This window comes from Ranitomeya variabilis, chromosome 5 (assembly GCF_051348905.1).
Source record: "Ranitomeya variabilis isolate aRanVar5 chromosome 5, aRanVar5.hap1, whole genome shotgun sequence".
Lineage (NCBI taxonomy): Eukaryota > Metazoa > Chordata > Amphibia > Anura > Dendrobatidae > Ranitomeya > Ranitomeya variabilis.
Genome location: NC_135236.1, coordinates 446,113,849 through 446,130,931, shown reverse-complemented (window position 1 = coordinate 446,130,931; position 17,083 = coordinate 446,113,849). Strand labels below are relative to the sequence as shown.

Below are 17,083 nucleotides of genomic sequence, written 5' to 3'. Positions count from 1 at the left end.
TAAGTAAAGATGTCCCAGAATTGGTATTTTAAGGGTAATATAAGTATTCTCTAAATTAAAACTTATAAACATCATACCTTATGTGTTCATTTCCTTTAGCACTTTTATACATATTCCAAATATTTTACATGATTTTCCAAATACTAGACTATAGCAGACCTAAAATAAGATTTTAATAACTTGCTTTACTTGCAGTCAATTTGTCATATAAGGAATCGGCAGTTCTTTAATATATTACAATTGCATACAGTACTGGTCCCATGTGCAGTCTTCTCACATCCGAGATATGGTTTACATGGACACTTGCGTAGTCTTTGCACACAGAATAACAGAATTATATTTGCTGTTCTAGTACATCAATGCCAGTACTGTGAATTGTTAGTTCAATGTGATATCCAGTAGGTACTGTTGGCAGACTTCACAAATTAGTCAGCAATAAGAAAAAAATCATTGTGTCTTTTTGCTGCTCTTCTACATGTTTCTATGGAAATATTTCTAACAAATAGAACATTTAGCTCTTTACAGCAACACCAGCAGTGAATAAAACCTTTTAGAAACAGGAGGCTTTTCCCCTAATGAACGTTGGACACCTTACAACTCAGCATCAATATATGTAATATAGTATATATAATACAGCAGTCAAATAAACCTATGCCGACAACATTAATAATAATTATAAATACATTATAAGTGGAAGCAGAAAGTAGACTTGTAGAAAATGCTTATCTTGTATTAACTGCAATTCATTAAGCAAATGTTATTTTATTAAACAGTGTATAAAAATTATTTATATACAAATGATAAAAACAGGTAAGGAACCACATTATAAATAAAGTAAGGGTCTTAAAAGACAAGGGGCAAAAAGAAAATCCCTAAAATACTATGTAGAAAACATAGTAAATATACCTATGGTGAAGTAGTAAGAGTATGAAAATAATAATAATGCAATGTAATCAAAGTGCTAGTGAATATACTGTATGTACTTAAAAAATACATGAGAGAGGATGCCAATGATTACCAAGAAAAATTAAAAATAGCAACAAAATACACCATGAGGATAAGACATACCTAATAGGGAGAGCCCCCCACTCCGACGTACGTTTCACACAGAGCTTACTAAAGGAGTGAGAAATGTATTCTTATTTAATAAAATAAAATTGACTTAGTTAATTATAGTGGATATATTTTCTATAGTCAAATAAACCTATAAAAAGAAATGGCGATTACCACTATAAACATTAGAAGTTTCAGTAACTCAATTCTATATGTAGATTATATCTCTATATAAGCTGTATAGTCTTGCTTAAAGAGGTTTCTAAATACTTGGACAACACATTCTAAATTGTTATAATCCCTCATGTAAAATAACAACAGCCTATACTTGCCTCAGGTAGCAGTGCCATTCCAGCGACATCGACCATTGTGTCTCCCATGACGTTATTATGACATGTGAGCCATACAGTATGTTGGCCACTTCACTCTCATGTTCTTCTGATGAAACTGACAGACCCAAATAAGTGAGAGCATGCTGTTTCTATCTGACTTCCTCTGAATGTCAGTTATGTCCAAAGGTAGAGAGAATGATGTGGCTGCTGTTTGGCAAAGACTCTGGCTTACCAGGAAGGAAAGGAGCCTCCCATTGCATGACTCCTCTCTCTCACAACCTCCGATCCATGTGGACAGCCTGAGTCATGGCCTTTTCCAAGGAGCTGGGGGGAAGATGGAGAGCCAGAGCGTCCTTTAAATGTTCAGACAGTCCCCTCTGGAACCAACACCTGAGAGCCGAGTTGCTCCAGGAAACCTCTGAAGACCACCACCGGAACTCCGAACAGTACCACTCAGCTGAGAGCTTACCCTCAGAGAGCCCCATAATAGTGTCCTCTGCCAGTCTAACACGATCCGGTTCATCATATATCAGTCCGAGAGCATCAAAGAATCTATTGACAGACATTCTTTCAGGGGTGGTCAGAGGTAAGGAAAAAGCCCACGACTGTGGACCCTCCCTAAGAAAAAATATATCAATCCCCACCCGCTGATTCTCATTCCCTGAAGATCAGGGTCTAAGGGAAAATAATAGTTTGCAACTCTCCTTAAATGCGTGGAGTTTTACCTTCTCAAAAGGGAAGGTAATAACCACAAAAAGGCCTGCAAAATATTAAACAGGCCAAATAATGCTTTGCTTTAAGACAAATATTTTTATTTATATCAAAAAGGATAAAACCTTAATTCAAATACACAAACAATTATAAAAATGCCTCCAATCCAATACAAATCACGTGTGGAAACACTGGTAACAATATAATATGACCCTGTGGCAATTGTAATGCTTCTATTACCAAAACATCCCAGGACAATATCCCTGGCGCATAGCCTATAAAGAAAACCTGCAAAAGTGCTTTAGTGCATGTCCTTGGCTAATTATATAATAAGACTCTAATGGCATTCATGCAGATACTACGGTATTATACACAGTTAGTATCCCGGTTAAATAACCTAATCAAAGTGCAAGGTGCATATGTCAATTATAGATTCGTATAGCCACCGCAAATAAGATCTAGTCATAGTTACCTCCGTGGCACCACACGAGATATGCCCAAACCCCTACGCGCGTTTCAATAGATTCTTCTTCCGGGGGCGTGTGAATACAGAGGGAGATGGGAGTGTATTTAACCACACCTCCAGCCAATCAGCGCTGCCCTAGTGCCTATTATTACCATACGTCCATCAAGCTCAAATCCGCACTGAACGCAATGCGCAGCACCATAAGAATCTGGCATATCTCCGATCTGCACAAAGACTCAACCCTCAACAGGCCAATGGTCCCTATTTTTTGCTCGTTTTGATTTTGATCTTCACATCCGGCCGGGCAACAGGAATGTCAAGGTGGATGTGCTGTCTAGGTCATTTCAGTCTGGAGACATAGAGAAGGAACCAGCGCATATAATGGACTCCTCTAACGTCATCACTGTGGCTCATTTAAGTCTGACCTTTCCACTGCCTGGTAAGACGTTCATTGCTGAGGGCGACAGGAGGAGAGTATTATTCTGGGGACATTCATTCAAATTGGCCGGGCACACCGGAATAAAGAAGACATTTCTCCTCATATCTCGGCACTATTGTTGGCCCATGCTGTATCTAGATATCAAGGAGTTTGTTGCCTCATGTCAATCCTGTGCCAAGAACAAGGTTCCTAGACAACTACCTCACAGAACCCTGCTTCCTCTTCCAATTCCATCAGCTCCTTGGCAGCATATTGCCATGGACTTCATTACCGACCTACCGAGTTCTTCTGGTTGTACTGTTTTCTTTGTGGTAGTGGATTAGTTCTCTAAGATGGCTCATTTTGTTACTTTGCCTGGCTTGCCCTCAGCTCCTGAGTTGGCAAAGATTTTCATTGGTCACATCTTCAGACTTCACGCTTTTCCACGGCACATCGTATCCGACAGAGGGGTTCAATTTACTTCCCACTTCTGGAGGGCCCTTTGCAAGCTCATGAAGGTGACTTTGGATGTTTCCTCGGCCTACCCCAGACCAACGGCCAAGTAGAGTGGACTAATCAGATCTTAGCTTCCTATCTCTAGCACTTTACCAATTCTCATCAAGATGATTGGGTCTGTCTGCTTCCTTGGGCAGAATTTGCCTACAATAATCACTCAAACGAGTTTTCTGCCAAGACACCTTTCTTCATCATCTTCGGACAACATCCGGGGATGCCTCTTCCAGTATCTCTAGTCTCAGGGGTACCAGCAGCTGACTCTCTGACTCAGGAATTCTTTAAGTTCTGGGAGGACGTTAAGGAGACGCTCGACAAAGCGTGTGGTAGGATGAAGAGTCACGCCGATAAAAGGTATCTGGATTCTCCTCCTTTCAGCCCCGGAGATAAAGTTTTACTGTCCTCGAAGTACATCAGACTCAAGATGCCATCTTACAAATTAGGTCCGCGCTACATAGGTCCCTTCGAGATCCTGAAGCAAGTCAACAAAGTTGCCTACAAGCTGAGAATCCCAACACCTTCCATGTGTCTCTTCTTAAACCTGCATCTTTATCCGCTGCCATCCCTCATCGGGTGCTACCTCCCAACCTGTTTGTGCCAAAAACATCTTTGAGGTGAGAGATATTTTAGCCACAAAAAAGGTTTGAGGAAGAACTTTTTTCTTGATTGACTGGAAGGGTTTTGGTCCTGAGGAGAGATCTTGGGAGCCTTTAGAGAACATCAATGCACCGCATATCCTAAACAGGTTTCTCTCCAGTCATAGTAGGAGGGGTTGTAAGGAGGAGGTACTGTTACCACTGCCATGTCCGCTGCTGCTCTTCGGTCCCCTACCTGGACTGTTGTCACTGCCCCCGTTGCTCGGTCTCCCGCCACTGCCACTTGTTTCTCCATTGCTGCTCTCCTCACATGGTCCCGCCGTGCTTCTCCTCGGCTTCTGGTCACATATCCTGCAGCTGACTAAATACTTTTTTTCCCCACTGTAAAGGGCAAGTGCTTCTAATCAGTACAAGAGTACATGAAATCAGATTCTGTAGTCTTCTGGCCCCTATCTGTCGTAAACCTTTACATGTTTATGAATCATAAGAAATAGAAGGAAATGCAACACTCACCCAATCCTGTATGAACTTGTGGTTTATTCCATTAAGTAGAAACATGGTTGCATGCGGTGGTGCAGGTGTCAGGGGAGTAATTCAAAAGAAAGAGACCTGACGGACTACGGCCGTTTCACGCCTTTCTGGCGCTTCTATGGGTCCATACATGTTTATTTTTGCTCAGTTATGATTAGGTTATGTCTTGGTTAGGTGCATGTGGAACTGAGCGATGTATTTACTGGTCAGTCATAAAGCTGCATGAGCTGGTCATCAGTTAGTATCTGTCTAAGTACAGTTATCAAGTGAGTGCTATTGGATGCATATAGGATGTGGTGACAGATAAATAAGAGGGACTAAATTCTGAGGAAAAATTAAAATGAAGGACAGGGGAGAGTTAGATTGGTGAAATGAGGTGATAAGCCTGTCTACAGAGATGTGTTTTTAAATTGCTCCTAAAAATGTGGGGAATAGGTATTAATTGGATATTTTGGAGTAGTGCATTCCGAAAAAACTTGTGCTGCACGAGAGAAGTCTTGGAAATGGAAGGTTTGGATTATATAATATATTTTACAATAAAGGCATCTAGGGCCTCCCTGAACTTTTTTTTTGTGAATTAACCATCACAACAGTATGATTCAGAGAGTTCCATAGTCTTTGCCTTTACAATCAGACCCTTACAGTAAAGAATCGAAAATAATCAAACCTTTACAGTAAGGAATTGTCTGAGATTTTCAGCGTTGTAGGTTTAGTTCCAAAACATTGTAAAGGTCTCTGTCCATTCATTGTTACACTGTAACAAAATTGCCCCTAATTCTTTGTTTTCCAAACTGAATAACCCCAACTTTGATAACCTGTCTGCAGAACACCCATTCCCATAACAACCTTGCTTGTTTTTCTATGGAACTGCTTTAAGTCAGCTATGTCCTTCTTATACACTGGAGCCAAAAATTGTACACAGCATTGTAAGTGTGGCAGCACTAGTAACACGCACAGAAACAAAACTATATCTTTATACTTATTTGCCTTGGCAGCAGCTGCCTGGCAGTAAGGGCACAAATATGCCCACATTACAGTAGAAGTTTTACCTACTGCTTTACCATTTAGTACATAATTATACATTTTGTTGTTCTTGAACCAAGTGCATGACCTTACATTTATCTACGTTATTCTTCAACTGCTATTTTTTGAACTCAAGCCTCTAGTTCTAAATCTGCTCCATAATAATAAATTATCTTAAATATTTATATGAACAATAGAAAAATGGCAGAAGAAAAAACAGTATTTAAAATGTTTTAGCAAAAATGGTTTTATTAAACAATAAGGTTGAAAGAAAATACTTCTTCCTATCAAGGTCGCTCTGTGACCCTACAAACTATTTTGCCAAAACACTTTTTAAATGAAATTAGTGGTCTTCTACACATGTGTTCATTTCTTTCCTGAACTTTGATGTTTGACTTTTGAAGGTGTGTACGCCACTGTGCCATAGTACATATTTGTCTGGAATCACCTATTCCAGCCTGTTTTTCAAACATGTTGACGTACAGCGACCTGTTTTGCATTTCTCCTTTTATAATGACAAAATAAAAGACGGAGACAAAATAGTCTTTTGAACTTATAAATATTGTGAGCTTCATATTTATCATAGTTCTTCTAAGTTTAGCTTTTATCCACAGGCTTATATTTGACATTAACACACTGTTCACAGATACTTATACATGTTGTCATCTGAAAACTATCTGCAGTTGTGCAAAAAAGGTATACCTATGTAAAGTGATTGAGGGTGGTAGCCTTGGGCAAGCTGCTGCTCAATAATGCCCTGGCACTTTACAGGAAAATCGTGCACCAGTCCCAATGTGCTGTCAGGTGTGCGGTGCATAACACTCACTTGTAGGTGCAGATCTCCGATATCTCCAGGCATCCATATTCAGAATCCGTCACACATAACTCGGGGGATTTGTTTAAAAAAATTAAAGTTTACTGGACAGTTCAAGTTCATCAGATCATAGCACGGAGTTTCAGACACAACACTTCTTATTCCTTGTCTCCTTAATATAGTACATGTCCAGTATTAATATCCACTCCTTCTGGACTATCCCTAGGTTTACTGTCTCTGTCAGCCCCATGGATTTCTAGTCCAGTTCCGCAATACACCGAAGATCTGTTACCTTCCCTACACACAGTCCACATCCCCTACACACAGTCCACGTCCATTGTCCCCTGTATACCAGAGGATAAGGCCCTTTTCGTAGTACCTTTATTGAGCCTTGAGCTTCGGACGTTGCAGGAATTTCCGCAAGGGATTCCAGTAAGGCCTGCCACTGCCCCAAACGATAGATTCTTGCTGGCAACTTGACCTTGGTTACTGTACTTCCCTATTTGAACATCCATCAGGAAGCAGTCCCTTTTTACAGAGGCATTCCCCCTCCCACTATGGGCTTGTCCCAACTTTAACTATATCTGTCTCTACTATATGCAACTGGGCAGATCACCCTCACAATACCATGTATTATATCGCTTATCTTATACTTCACATTCCCTATATTCCTACTGCAAACTGTACCTATGTATCAAATAAATGACATAATTTACATAATGCAATTGTTGTCTTCAGGGGCAGGAATGTGACAATACAATCCACCACTCTTACAGGTATGTAGAGTTCTAAAACAGTACATAGGAAATAAATATATTACACTTTTTGTATTTTGGTTTGTAATTTTTCCCGATTGAATGCATACAGTATATGCATGTAGGGTTTGGCCAATAACTACATTTGACATGTCTATATTAGATAATACTAAACATATACTTTCTCATATAAGGACTTCCACCTAATGAGTCAGCTGGTCCCACCACTTGGATCCTCATGTATATGAGCAATAAAGCGACTCCGGTACTGAATGCATAAGAAGTACAAAAAAATCAAAAGTGCACCATGGGCACCACATACAAATATGACTGTATGTTAGCATATTTAGGCTATTTCAATGAAAAATGTTTTGCAGGATCCAACTAAGAAATGCACTTTTTTTATTCATAGGATAACATTTTAAGTGCAGGATGCTGTATAAGGGGGTGTATTTCTAAGACTCATACATGCCCTTTACAAGGTTTTTTCCTGTATAAGCTGCTGAAGGAGATGTTAAATGGGGTTATTGTTCATGGTCCATGTATATTTCTGGGGTTTCAGGTGCATTTATATGAGCCGACGTGCTTTCCTCTAAATAGTATTTATACAGTGAGAGGTCTGAAATGTTTAACAAGGCAGTGGGCGCTAATTCGGTGATTCGTACAAATCGAATTTCAAATTGTTTGAGATCGTGTAACCTATGAATATCCTAAAAATTGAGTTGATTTCTATTTGCATCAAATTCACTTGATTATCTTTGCTTCTTACAATAGTGTAATAATTCACTGTTTTATCTATTGCAACTTTTAGTCTTCTCAGTGATGAAGGCTATGTGCACACGCTGCGGCTTTTGCTGCGGATCCGCAGCAGTTTTCCATGAGTGTGCACATAGCCGAACTCTGTCTAACTCCACTAGACTGTGCATAGGCAGCAAGCGGGAATCACTGGATCTCATCAACATTATGGATTATATGGCAGGAGCTCATCATTGAGAGGACTAGCAGAGGTAAAGCAGATACAAGTGTTTTATTAAAAGTACAGCAAGACGTCCAGTAAGGGACTCAGCATTAGAATGAGAGTTTCCACTTTTATCTTTTGCTGCTCAGATGAGACAGCATAAACCTGGTGTCAAAAATGGAAGCTCCATTTAGGCGGGCTGTGCTGTGGGATTGAAAGCCTTGATGTTCCAAAATGGTTTTTATTAATACCAATGTGTTTCTGCGCTGGACCAGCACCTTTCTCAAGGTATAAAAACCAAGTAACCTTTCTCAAGGTTTTTATATGAGAAAGGTGCCAGTTTGGTGCTGAAACGTGTTGGTATTAATTAAATAAAGGAAAGCTATATATTAATTAAATTAATTAAAAACGTTTTGGAGTCTAAAGGCTTTTCATTCCCACAGTGCAGCCTGCCTATACGTGCCAGCTTACATTTTTGCCACTATACATCTTATAGAACCATTTCCTCAAGCCACGGGGCAGCAGCGACTTTCCATGCTTCTATAAGGGTTGTGCCTGCACACAATACCTCTAGGTGAGTATTACCAATACCATCGCATATACCTTTCCTTTTCCTGATGTATTGCTGTATTTTGTGAGCACTTCTGTCCCTCTCCAGAGCTTCTCAGCATGAACCTGGTGACAGATTCTCTTTAAATGGAACAGACAAGAAGAGGTAAGAACAGTGTCCCATCCAGGTGTAGTAGTTGAAGAAAAGCTTTATTCCGCCATGATAAAATATGACTTTTCGACCAGCAATAGGTCTTTGACAAGTAGAAATAGCAATGCACAGGGCTGGCTTAAGTAGTGTGGGACCACAGCAAGCACCAATCACCACTAAGGCACAGCCCTCAAATTTCAATCACATAGATTATTTACAAAAAAAAATCACAAATAACATACCACAGATACATATAGGGTCCTTATCCATTACAACTAGTATTAACAAAATGCACATCTTTATCCATAAAGCTATAGCTAGTGATGAGCGAATATACTCGTTACTCGAGATTTCTCGAGCATGCTCGAGGGTCCTCCGAGTATTTTTTAGTGCTCGGAGATCTAGTTTTTATTGCCGCAGCTGAATGATTTACATCTATTAGCCAGCATAAGTACATGTGGGGGTTGCCTGGTTGCTAGGGAATCCCCACATGTACTTTTGCTGGCTAATAGATGTAAATCATTCAGCTGCGGCCAGAAAAACTAAAAATCCGAGCACTAAAAGATACTCGGAGGACCCCCGAGCATGCTCGAGAAATCTCGAGTAATGAGTATATTCGCTCATCACTAGCTATAATCCCTTTGCATATATAATATATTGTGATAGCATAAATAGCAAAATGCATCCCCATCTCCATCGAAACCACTGTTGAATCACTGAGACCGGATGTTTCCATATGTATTAAACCCCATGATAACCATCCAATCATGGTCACTTACAAAAAAGGCACCAACCTGATCCTAGGTTTAATGGACCATCAATTCACGGCTGTCTTCCAGCGTTCTCATGTCGGAATTTCACTGCCTGCCAACCCCGTATCAGCTCTCAACTCTCTGCGGCAGTGCAGCGCATGCATGACCCGCCGGCATCACCAGGCACCAGTCACCTGACCAAGTCACGTGACTTACCCATAGTGCACCGTCCAAGTGCGCAGGCGCGCCCAGCGCTAAGAGAGGCATCGCTCCAGAGGAGGAGTGGTATGAGCCATGTACATGGCAATGAAACCAAACACAAGGCATATCACAACAAAAAAGAAGGAAATATATATATATACAGCTCTGGCAAAAATTAAGAGACCACTGCAAAATGTTCTGTTTGTCTGTGTTTTCTCTTTATAGGTGTATTTTGGAGTAAAATGTAAATTGTTATTTTATTTTATAAACTTCTGACAACATGTCTCTGAATTTCCAAGCAATACATTTTGTATTTTTTTTCTGAAAAGGAGAAATGGTCAAAATTAAACAAACAAACAGCGCTTTCAGACCTCAAATAATGCAAAGAAAACAAGTTCATAATCATTTAGAAACAACAATACTAATGTTTTAACTCAGGAAGAGTTCAGAAATCAATATTTTGTGGAATAACCATGATTTTTAATCACAGCTTTCATGCGTCTTGGCATGCTTTCCACCAGTCTTTCACACTGTTCCTGGCACAGAAATGTAAGCAGTTCTTCTTACTTTAATGGCTTGTGACTATCCATCAACCTCTTGATTACATTCCAGAGGTTTTCAGTGGGGTTCAGGTCTGGAGAATGGGCTGTCCATGACAGGGATTTGATGTGGTGGACTCTTAATTTTTGCCAGAGCTGTATATCGTATCATGGCAACCAAGAAAATTAAATATCAACCACATCCATGGCAATGAGAGTAAAAGTTCCCAAACATATCCATGACCTCAAATCCACTATATTGCAAAAATGTATTAACCCCTTAGATGATATTATTTAGATAATGTTACGATGGGCAGTCACAAAACATGTACATAATCATCACATTCTCATGTTGAATAAAATAAAGGAGTAACAAAGGAAGGAAAAGCACACACAAAAAAGAAAAAGTGGAGAACATAAAATGGATGGAAGAAGGAACAATATAAATGGGGGAGGAGACAAAATGTGCATTTAACAATTCCAAGAAAAGGGAAAGAAAGCAGTCAGAGGGCAGGGAGAGAGAGAGACCAAGCACATGTTAAACCATTTGTGTGTATTTTGCCTTATACTGTAATTCTCCATCCATCTCATTCCCGATGTATTCTGACAGCCATCATCATCAATATGACCCCATAGAAAAATAAGGAAAAATAACAAAGTGTCAATGATAAAAATAAATCGACAATAAAAACCCCAAAAGAGAGCAAGAGGATAGCCTGCAATAAACAAGTATGCAGATTAAATTCTATATTAAGACCCCTGCGTTGTAAAGTACCCAGTGTATAAATCCACCTCAATTGCTTTTTCTTTAATATTTTAAGCCTATCCCCACCTCTCCTTTGTACCGGAACACTGTCAATCACTCTAGATCTTAGTTGATTTACCGAATGTTTATTATAAAGAAAATGTTTAGAAACTGACAATTCCGTTAACCCAGTACTAATAATACTCTTGTGCTTACTGATACGGGCCCTAACCTCCATTGTAGTCTCCCCTACATATACCAACACACATGGGCATACAATCATGTACACCACATAGCTAGAAGCACAAGTGTATCTTTCAACACATTTTTTTATCCATATGTGTATGATAAAATACATCACCCTTTAGCATGTTGTTACAACATGCCCAACCCAGACAAGGAAAATTCAAATGTCTGGGGGTACATAAATTTTGTTGTATTGAGATTTTTGACTTGCCAAAGTCAGATTTTACCAACCTATCCCTTAGATTTCGACCTCTCCTAAAAGACAATATCGGTTGTACCGCAAGTTCTGGGATGGATGGCAGGCCTGTTGTGAACTCCGTTTTCAGGCTCCCTCTTGTGGTCACAGATGGTATTGTGTGACTTTGGTTTTTTGGCTCCCCCTGGTGGTTTGGTTTATTATCCTGCGGGTCTGGCTGGATCAGCTGCCTCGTTATTCACCAGGGAGGCTCCTATTTAGCTCTGCTTCACTTCCACTTGTTGCCGGCTGTCAATGTATTCAGTGCTATTCTGATTACTCCTGATTATCTCGTTTTCTGCCTCTTCAGGATAAGCTAAGTTCTGTTTGAATATTTTTTGCTCATCTGCCTGCAATATGATTTCTGTGTATGATGAGTCTAGTCCAGGTTGCTAATATGTGATTTCTTTTTTCTGGTAAGCTCTGGGGTACGGAGTTGCTTCCCCCGCACCGTTAGTTGGTGCGGGGGCTCGAGCAATCTCTGCGTGGATATTTTGAATAGGGTTTTTTTATTGACCGCACAGTTCCCTTCCTATTTTCTGCTATCTAGTATTAGCGGGCCTCATTTGCTAAATCTGATTTCATCTCTGCGTTTGTGCTTTCCCCTTAACTCACCGTTAATATTTGTGGGGGGCTATTCTATATCTTTGGGGTCATTCCACTGAGGCAAGAGAGGACTTTTTTTCCCTCCAGGAATAGTCAGTTTCTCAGGCCGTGAAGAGACGTCTAGGATTTTAGGTAACGTTCCACGGCTGCCTATAGTTGTTTGCGGATAGGATCAGGTTGCGGTCAATCTAGTTACCACTTCCCCAGAGCTAGTAGTCTGTTCAGTTACTTAGCTAGTCCGACCTGCGATCCTTGCCACTAGGATCATAACACAGGCCTTGGTGTAATAAGGACCAATGTTTCTCAAAATCCTCTCGATCTGTTTGCTCGCAGGGCTATATGTAGACACAAATAGAATACATCTAGATATCTGTCCTGTATGTAATTTATTACAAGGTTCCTCACGTGTTAGATTTAAGGCCTTGTTCTTATAATAATAATAATAATAATAATTTTATTTATATAGCGCCAACATATTCCGCAGCGCTTTACAAATTATAGAGGGGACTTGTACGGACAATAGACATTACAGCATAACAGAAATCACAGTTCAAAACAGATACCAGGAGGAATGAGGGCCCTGCTCGCAAGCTTACAAACTATGAGGAAGAGGGGAGACACGAGAGGTGGATGGTAACAATTGCTTTAGTTATTCAGAGCAGCCATAGTGTAAGGCTCGGGTGTTCATGTAAAGCTGCATGAACCAGTTAACTGCCTAAGTGTGTAGCAGTACAGACACAGAGGGCTATTAACTGCATAAAGTGTATGAGAACATGATGAGAGGAACCTGATTATGGTTCTTTTTTTTTCCGAATGGGCCACTGTTGTGAATTAGACTTTTTGGCTCCCTCTTGTGGTTACTAGTGATATGACTCTGGGATTGTCTTTCCTCAGTTTGGCACCCACCTGGGTCGTTAGTCCAGGGGTGTTGCTATATAAACTTCCTGGATCCTTAGTCCAGTGCCTGGCATCGTTGTAATCAGATCCTTTCTGTTTGCTCCTGTCTGCTGGTCCTGGTTCGTGCAAAATTAAGCTAAGTCCTGCTTCTTTGTTTTTTGGTTATTTGCTTTGCTCTTATTTTTGTCCAGCTTGTACTAAATGTGATTCCTGACTTTGCTGGAAGCTCTAGGGGGCTGGTGTTCTCCCCCCGGGCCGTTAGACGGTTCGGGGGTTCTTGAATATCCAGCGTGGATATTTTGATAGGGTTTTGGCTGACCATATAAGTCATCTTACTATATTCTGCTATTAGCTAGTGGGCCTCTCTTTGCTAAATACCTAGCTCATTCTTACGTTTGTCTTTTCCTCTTACCTCACCGTTATTATTTGTTGGGGGCTTGTATCCAACTTTTGGGGTCTTTTCTCTGGAGGCAAGAAAGGTCTTTCTTTTCCCTTCTAGGGTTAGTTAGTTCTCCGGCTGGCGCGAGACGTCTAGAACCAACGTAGGCACGTTCCCCGGCTGCTGCTATTTGTGGTGCTAGGATTAGATATATGGTCAGCTCAGTTACCACTGCCCTATGAGCTGGTTTTTTGTGTTTGCAGACTTAGTAATTATTTCTGAGACCCTCTGCCATTGGGGTCATAACAGTATGCCAGGCCGCCAACATTGAATGTTTAATGCATTGCAGAAGTGGGATAATAAGAAAGGAAATTCTGATTTTTTTTTTTTTCTTCCTCTCTTTCTTCCTCCCCTTTACCTCTGAGTGGCTTGAGCTTGCTGCAGACATGAATGTCCAGACCTTGATTACAAGTGTGGACCAGCTTGCTGCTCGTGTGCAGGGCATACAAGATTTTGTTACCAGTAGTCCTATGTCTGAACCTAAAATACCTATTCCTGAACTGTTTTCTGGAGACCGATTTAAGTTTAGGAATTTCAGGATTAATTGTAAATTGTTTCTATCTCTGAGACCCCGTTCATCTGGAGATTCAGCTCAGCAAGTTAAAATTGTTATCTCTTTTTTACGGGGCGACCCTCAGGATTGGGCTTTCTCGCTAGCGCCAGGAGATCCGGCATTGGCAAATATTGATGCGTTTTTTCTGGCGCTCGGATTGCTTTACGAGGAACCCAATCTTGAAGTTCAGGCAGAAAAAGCCTTGCTGGCTATTTCTCAGGGCCAGGATGAAGCTGAAGTGTATTGCCAAAAATTTCGGAAATGGTCCGTTCTTACTCAGAGGAATGAGTGTGCTCTGGCCGCAAATTTCAGAAATGGCCTTTCTGAAGCCATTAAGAATGTGATGGTGGGTTTCCCCATTCCTACAAGTCTGAATGATTCCATGGCGCTGGCTATTCAAATTGACCGGCGTTTGCGGGAGCGCAAAACCGCTAATCCTCTGGTGGTGTTGTCTGAACAAATACCTGATTTAATGCAATGTGATAGAATTCAGACTAGAAATGAGCGGAAAAATCATAGACGTCAGAATTGGTTGTGTTTTTACTGTGGTGATTCTACACATGTTATATCAGCATGCTCTAAACGCCTAACAAGGGTTGTTAGTCCTGTCGCCATTGGTAATTTGCAACCTAAATTTATTTTGTCTGTGACTTTAATTTGCTCATTGTCTTCTTACCCTGTTATGGCGTTTGTGGATTCAGGTGCTGCCCTGAGTCTTATGGATCTGTCATTTGCCAAGCGCTGTGGTTTTGTTCTTGAACCGTTGGTAAATCCTATCCCTCTTAGAGGTATTGATGCTACGCCATTGGCGGAATACAAACCACAGTTTTGGACACAGGTAACCATGTGCATGACTCCTGAACATCGGGAGGTGATTCGTTTTCTTGTTCTGCATAAAATGCATGATTTGGTCGTTTTGGGGCTGCCATGGTTACAGACCCACAATCCAGTCTTGGATTGGAAGGCAATGTCTGTGTCAAGTTGGGGCGGTCAGGGAATTCATGCTGATTCCCCGCCGGTGTCTATTGCTTCCTCTACTCCTTCGGAAGTTCCTGAGTATTTGTCTGATTATCAGGATGTATTCAGCGAGTCCAGGTCCAGTGCTCTGCCTCCTCATAGGGACTGTGACTGCGCCATAGATTTGATTCCAGGTAGTAAATTTCCTAAGGGAAGACTATTTAATCTGTCTGTACCTGAGCATGCCGCAATGCGTTCGTATATCAAGGAGTCTCTGGAGAAGGGGCATATCCGTCCATCCTCTTCCCCTCTTGGTGCGGGATTCTTTTTTGTGGCCAAGAAGGACGGATCTTTGAGACCTTGTATTGACTATCGGCTTCTGAATAAAATCACTGTTAAATTTCAGTATCCTTTGCCTCTGTTGTCGGACTTGTTTGCCCGGATTAAAGGTGCCAAGTGGTTCACCAAGATAGATCTTCGTGGTGCGTACAACCTTGTGCGCATTAAGCAAGGAGATGAATGGAAGACAGCATTTAATACGCCCGAAGGTCATTTTGAGTACTTGGTGATGCCTTTTGGGCTCTCTAATGCTCCCTCAGTGTTTCAGTCCTTTATGCATGATATTTTCCGGAAGTATCTGGATAAATTTATGATTGTTTATCTGGATGATATTCTGGTTTTCTCTGAAGATTGGGACTCACATGTGGAGCAGGTCAGGATGGTGTTTCAGGTTTTGCGTGAGAATGCTTTGTTTGTTAAGGGCTCAAAGTGTCTCTTTGGAGTACAGAAGGTTCCCTTTTTGGGGTTTATTTTTTCCCCTTCTGCTGTGGAGATGGACCCAGTCAAGGTCCGAGCTATTCATGATTGGACTCAACCCACATCAGTTAAGAGTCTTCAGAAGTTCTTGGGTTTTGCTAACTTCTACCGTCGTTTTATCGCTAATTTTTCTAGCGTTGTTAAACCTTTGACGGATATGACCAAGAAAGGTTCTGATGTTGCTAACTGGGCTCCTGCAGCCATGGAGGCGTTCCAAGAGTTGAAGCGCCGGTTTACTTCGGCGCCTGTTTTGTGCCAGCCTGATGTCTCACTTCCCTTTCAGGTCGAAGTGGATGCTTCTGAGATTGGGGCAGGGGCCTGTTGTGAATTTGGATTCTGGGCTCCCCCGGTGGCCGCTTGTGGAATTGGACTTGTCATCCTCTTTCCTGTTTCACCTGATTCCATCAGTAGTGGGTGTCGCTATTTAAGCTCATTTCTCTGGTGGTTTCTTGCCGGTCAACAATGTTATCTGATGCCTCTCAGTGCTTGTTCCTGCTTCTAGACAACTACTGATAAGTTGGACTTTTGTCCATGTTTTGTTTTGCCTATTTGTTCCAGTTCGCAGCTGAAGTTTTGTTACTGTGTCTGGAAAGCTCTCGTCGATCAGGGATTGCTACTCTGGCGTTATGAGTTAATGCCAGAGTTTAAGGTAATCTCTGGATTGTGTTTTGTTAGTATTTTTCTGCTGACCATGAAAGTATACTATCTGTCTTCTGCTATCTAGTAAGCGGACCTCAAATTTGCTAAGACTATTTTCCTGCTGCGTTTGTTGTTTCATCTGAACTCACCGTCATTATATGTGGGGGGCTACTGTCTTCTTTGGAATATTTCTCTAGAGGTGAGCCAGGTCTTATATTTCCCTCTGCTAGCTATTTAGGTCTTAGGCCAGAGCTGGGCATCTAGCTATAAATAGGAAATGCTACCTGGCTATTTCTAGTTGCGCGGCAGGCTTAGTTCATGGTCAGTATAGTTCCATCTTCCGAGAGCTTGTCCCTCTATAGGCTTGCTATGATCTCTGCCTGCAGTGATCATGACAGTTTGACCGGCCCATTAAAGTGTTAAAGACCCAGGTTGAGAAAGGAGAGTTATAAGAAGTCTGCTGGAATTTTTTTTTTTTTTTTTTTTTTTTTCCTCCAGTCTGCCTTGCTGCAGTCTTTTTTCTCTCTCTCCTCCTAATCTCTGTATGCTCTGTGTGCACCTGACAATAATGGATCTCCAGAGTGTAAC

At 41.1% G+C, this 17,083-nt stretch overlaps 1 protein-coding gene across 4 annotated transcripts in view; it reads right to left on the bottom strand.

Moving 5' to 3' along the window:
- The window catches only part of SLC38A4 (solute carrier family 38 member 4), a 186,797-nt gene that overhangs the window by 70,341 nt on the left and 99,373 nt on the right, over nucleotides 1-17,083 (bottom strand). The window contains exon 2 of one of the 4 annotated variants that reach the window (XM_077265390.1): nucleotides 8,774-8,860. The exons of 2 other annotated variants lie outside the window; for them this stretch is intronic. The gene's annotated coding sequence lies outside the window, so the exon portion shown is untranslated. Of the gene's footprint in view, nucleotides 1-8,773; nucleotides 8,861-17,083 lie in introns of those variants that run through there. One more of the 4 variants, XM_077265387.1, reaches the window with a different exon arrangement.